Raw genomic sequence first — 6,122 nt, 5'->3', positions numbered from 1 at the left:
TTTCCCTTCCTCTCTTTCTTCACTCCCCCCTTCCTTCCTTTTTCTTTCTTCCTTTCTTTTTTCCCTTTCTCTCTCTCCCTCTCCCTCTCTCCCTCTGTCTCTTTCTCTGTCTCTTTTGGTTTCTTAAGACAGAGTTTCTAAATATTCCTAATGCAAAGGATCTGATTTTCATTATTAGGTCCGGCCAGATTTGGATTTGGGCAAGAGGTGTGCTATGGAACAAGTAACCACAATCTGGTTAGACTGAGGTTGGAGGATCTCAGATTCAAAGGCTGCTGTGGAGCTGGAACTTTGAATTTAAGCAAAATGACAGATTTGTACATTTCAGGCATTGACAGATGCAGTCTTCCACCATAAAAAACCCTTTCGATCAGGGAAGGTGAGAATGATAGATTTGAAGGAGAATGAGCTAGAAGCATGTACCTACACATTCCATCTAAGTCACTAATTCGTTATTTTTGTCTCACTTGGGAAATAAGTTGTTTTCTTGAATGGGCCCTTAATTCCTAGATAAAGCCACATGAAATAGGAACACAACTATTTGGGAAAGAGAAGGTAAGGAAAATCCAGAGTATATGAGAAAACCTTCAGTAAACCTCAGAGAAAAATTCCAATGCCATCCTTTGCTAAAACCCTTAAACACAGTCTAAGTTAATTTTTTGTTTGTTTGTTTGTTTTTCGAGACAGGGTTTCTCTGTAGCTTTGGAGCCTGTCCTGGACTAGCTCTGTAGACCGGGCTAGCCTTGAACTCCCAGAGATCCACATGCCTCTGCCTCCCGAGTGCTGGGATTACAGGCGTGCGCCACCACCGCCCAGCTCTAAATTAATTTTAATGGATGTCATTTAAGACACTAGCGGGATGGCTCAGTGGTTATGAACACTAGCTGCTCTTCCAGAGGACACAGATTGAGTTCTCAGCACCCACATGGCAGCTCACAGCCATCTGCAACTCCAATTCTAAAAATCTGAATTCCTCTTCTGGCCTCCTTGCACACTGAACATGGAGGTGCATGGGTATCCATGCAGACAAAAGATTCAGAAAAGAAATAAAATTGAAAAAAAAAAAATTTTTAAAAAGGACTCTAGCCAGGCAGAGGTGGAACATACCTTTAATCCCAGCACTTGGGAGGCAGAGGCAGGCAGATCTCTGAGTTAGAGGCCAGTCTAGCCTACAGAGTGAGTTCCTGGACAGCCAGGGCTACCAGGAGAAACCCTGTGTAGAAGAAACAAGAAGAAACAAAACAAATGAAAAAGACACTGGTTGGGTCTCTCCTGCAGTTGGTGACTTTCATGGTCCTTGTCACTGTAAAGTAGAAACAATGGTAGGATACTGGTCTAGACAGAGCACACCAGGCTAGACTAACAGGGAGTTGGCCAAAGTCCTGTGCCATCAAACGTGAAACTAAGTTATCTGGCTTTGGTAAAAATCAAGACAGAGCGAGAAATAGTCAAATTCTCATATAACCCAGATTTAAATCTCCTGCGCTGTGACCTTCACAGGGAAACTACCCCAATGACTGGAATCCAGCTTGTTCTAATCCTGCTCTCCTCCACCCACTTCTGTCTGTGTGGCCAGACTCCTCCACTCACAACAACACTGCTCTACTTTATGGAATGTGGTGGTGTGGATTTCACAAATTGCAAATAAAATCTAACTGAGGTTTCAAAATTTATAATTTTTCTAGTAGCACTGTTAGGTGTTTTTGCAGATGCCATGGCTTTTATTGTTAACTAATTTCACTCTAATAGTTATCAAAATGATGATTCAAAGAGTAACTGGAGAAACAAAGCATGCTTTGATGAAGTATTACACTCTACATCAACAGTGATTACGATGGTAGAAAATGGAAGGATTAGAATCTATGGATTCCTGGAAAGCCTCCTGGAGCCTCAATGTGCATGATAAAGTGAGGAGGAGGAGGTCCAAATCAGCATGTGAGAGGCTGAAGCAGGAGGATGGAGAGGTCAAGGTCAACCTGGACTCCATAGCAAGACCCTGTCTCAGGAAAAAAAGAAAATCATAGAAGTGGGAGGGTGGGGTTCTAGAAGAGCTAATTCCTTCTACCAGGCTATAAGTGCTTGCATTCTTGTTCTTTTTGCTCCATAACATCGAGTACAGTGGAAGTGGAAGCAGAGCAGGAAAGCTAATATTAGCTTGAGATTTCCTGGGAGGGGAAAGAACATGATAGGAGGCATGTGCTAGCTTCTCAAAGTCCCACCGATGTTTGCAGATGCCCAGTGTCACTGATAGTGTATTTTCACTCATTCCACTCATTCTGACCACCTTAGGAAATACATTATCTATATGATATTCTGTTTTTATTTAAAGTTTATACAATATATTCTAATCATGGTTTCCCCCTCCCCTGTCACCTCCCAGATCCTCCCCACCTATCCAACCCTATGCCTCTTTTTCTCTCTTTACAAAACAAACAGGAAAAAAAAAGAATACAGGTTAATAAGGGGCTGGAGAAATGGCTCAGTGGTTGAGAACTCTTGCTGCTCTTACAGAGGACTCAGCTTTAATTCCCAGTACCCACAATTCCAGGGGATCCAATGATATCTGGCTTCTGAGAGCACCGGCACACTGGTGGTACACATGCAGGCAAGACACAGAAATAAAATAGCAAAGTTATTTTTAAGTAAATAAATACAGTAAAAAAGTACAAGAAACACACACACAGTATGATATTCTTTAATGTCATTCTTAAGAATACCTAACAATGAAGTTAATTTTATGACTTTAATTTTGTTTCATCCTCTGCAACACTAACTTTGCACGTGTCTATTACAAATATATTTATACTACTCGCTCCTATATTCTAAATCATTTGGTGTAGCTGTAAGCATATATTTGGTAGCATGTGCAAATCCATCAACAAATTGTTTGTAAGAACTGGGCATGGCAGAACAAACCTGTAATTAACACTCTATACAGGTAGAAAGAGGAAGTTCAAAGCTAGCCTCAGCCACAAAATGGGCTTCTCATGAGACCTTGTCTCAAAAATGAAACAAGAAAATAATTTTCTTTCCTGACAGAGCCTGGCTTTGTCTCATTATAAAACCTCAAAAGCCCCTTTGATGGTTAAATGATTGCCTTAGAAGAAGCAACTGGAAAACTGAAAGATTGGGAGAAAGGCTCAGGTTTCACCTTTTGTTTGTTCCATGACCTTAAGCTATGAATGCCTAAAATGTGTCTACTGTCTTCTTAGATTATGACCTTAACTTGAACTTGCTCAGGAATGACTCCTTAGTTGAGCAGGCGTAGGAATGGACAGGACTATGTAGAGGCCCTGAAGAAAAGCCCCTTGATGCCTTAGTTTAAGGAGGGAATTGATGTGGAAATCACATACAAACACATTGTCCAGACTTAACCATCCTGCTGTAGGAAAGACATCAAACACACACACACACACACACACACACACACACACACACACACACACACACACACACTGCTCTAGGCTCAACCATCCTGCAGCAGGTAAGACATTTCACCATCCCGTTATGTCACATCTTAACTTAATTTGTTGCTTTCAAGTCTGTAACTGGTCTTTTTTTGTTTGTTTGTTTTTGTTTTTTGAGACAGGGTTTCTCTGTGTAGCTTTGTGCCTTACCTGGAACTCACTCTGTAGCCCAGGATGGCCTCGAACTCACAAAGATCTGCCTGCCTCTGCCTCCCGAGTGCTGGGATTAAAGGCGTGCGCCACCACCGCCCGGTTTCTAACTGGTCTTTTAAAGGTAACACAGCTTACCCGAGTCAGCTATCTCATTAACTACCTCATTATCTGTGTCATGACTGAGCTTATTTCCCTTTGCACTCACCCTGAAATGAATCACTGTCAGTTTGTGTCAGGGGAACTTCCAAAATGCAAACATCAAAAACTCTATCAGGCCAGCAAGACTGCTGAATTGAGGAGCTGGGGCTGGAAAGGTGACTTGGTGGTAGAGCACTTGGCCAGCATGGGCACATTCCTGAGAAACTAGGCCTTTGACTCCCAGGCAGGCAGACAGATAGGGAGATGGACCATGGCTAGGTAATAAAGGTGATGAACCTTTCAAGATGGCTGGCTGCTTCTTCACCCTCTTGATCTGAGACAAGAGCCTAGCAGCTTAAAACAAGGGCTTTTTGGCCCCTGCCTCCCAGTGGAAGGACTGGTTCAACAAGTTCATGGTTGGATCAGGGCTCATTTACAGCTGTGGGCCAATTGGCCATATGTCCTTCTTCAAACTGACCAACCCTAAGTTAGGGAAGAGAAACTCTCCAGAGACTTTCATACTTCAAGCCTTCCAGAAAATACTGGATCTCTCACCTTCCCGAGCTTTGCAGAAGGTCTATTTCCCTGTTATGTCTGCTGCATGTACGTTTCCTCACCTCCAAAAACACCTTTCTTAAACTGCGTCTGCTCCAGTTTGAGGTGTTTGAGATTTCTCATGTGCTACCTGTGGCTCTTGAGATCCTTCCTGCCATTTGATTCCTTAATTAGCAGAGAAAATGAACCCAATAAAGATGCCCTAGACTGTATCGGTCCAAGTTCAAGTCTTTGTTCCAAAAGTACATAAGGGAGTGGGGAAATGGAGCGTGGCAGTGTGCTTCTCTGTATTGCTAGCCACTTAGGGGGCTGAGGCAAGACGAACCCCTTGGGGGCCACTAGTGCTACATAGTGAGATCTTGTCGAGAAAATACTCAAAGGGGATGGGGATTTGGTTCAGTTGGTATTGTGGTGAGGCCTGGAGTTCAGACTAGGTGTTGAGACATACCCTTGCACTCTGTACTGGGGAGGTGAAAGCAGGGGGATCTAAAGTCCAGGGGGAGGGGTTCTACCTGGCCTGAGCATGGTGAACATGGCTCTGGCAGACCCCAGCATGGCGAACATAGCTCTGGCAGGCCTTACCCTTCCCCCATTCCCTCTGCCTTGCTGAAACCATTAGAGTACATTCCTAAAGCTAGCCACCGAGGTCCATCCCCTTATTTGGCCACTTCCTCCCCGTGAGGCGGACTACCAAGGTCCAGCTATCAAAATATTGAAGTCCAGCAATCAAAAGCCCCCTTTTGGCTGCCTTAATTAACCTGTCCAAAATTAAACATCTCATCCTAACAGATTTCCCCATTTCTCTTTATAAACTGCCATTTGCCTATGGGCCATGTCTGTCTCCTCTCTTTCCAGAGGCAGTCCTTTGTCCCTTCAGGATAAATACCCCTTCCCCTTCTCCTTTGTTCCCTTCTCCTTCTCCCTTATCCTCTGTCATCTGTCTTTGTCTCTCTCTCTCTCTCTTTTTTTTTTTTTTTTTTTTTTTGTTTGTTTTTCGAGACAGGGTTTCTCTGTGAAGCTTTGCGCCTTTCCTGGATCTTGCTTGGTAGACCAGGCTGGCCTCGAACTCACAAATATCCACCTGCCTCTGCCTCCCGAGTGCTGGGATTACAGGCGTGGGCCACCACCCGGCTTTGGCTTTGTCTCTTATTCCCTGGCTTTTGTCCCTCTGGGGCAAATAAATCTGTTTGGTTCAGAGAACTTGGTCTTGGGATCTGTGGTAGTTTGAATGTAATTGGCTCCATAATCTCATAGGGAGTGGCACTATTAGAGAGTATGGTTTTGTTGGGGTGGGTGTGGCCTTGTTAGAGGATGTTCATCATGGTGAGGCAGGCTTTGAGGTTTCCTATGCTCAAGATACCACCCAGTGTGTCAGTTGACTTCCTGTTACCTGCAAGATATAGGACTCTCGGCTACAGCTACAGTACCACATCTGCCTGCACACTGCCATGCTCCCTGTCATGATGATAATGGACTGAACCTCTGAAACTATAAGCAAGGCACCCCAATTAAATGTTTTCTTTTTAATAGTTGCTGTGGTCATTGTGTCTCTTCACAACAATAGAAACTCTAAGACCAGGTCCCTTCACAGAGTTATATAATCTTCCTCCACTATATTGCAACCTGGACATCAGCATGTCTGGATTACATGGCAATCCCTCTGGGGAAAAATGTGTATGAGAGAATTTGAGACATGTCCAATGTCATATACTATATACAATGTCCAGGCTATTTGAGAGACTGAGGCAGAAGGATTACTAGGTCCCAGGAATTCAAGGCCAACCTGGGTAACATAACAAGGTGCCCCCA

Source organism: Onychomys torridus, chromosome 13 (assembly GCF_903995425.1).
Source record: "Onychomys torridus chromosome 13, mOncTor1.1, whole genome shotgun sequence".
Classification (NCBI taxonomy): domain Eukaryota; kingdom Metazoa; phylum Chordata; class Mammalia; order Rodentia; family Cricetidae; genus Onychomys; species Onychomys torridus.
This window is presented reverse-complemented; position numbering follows the sequence as displayed.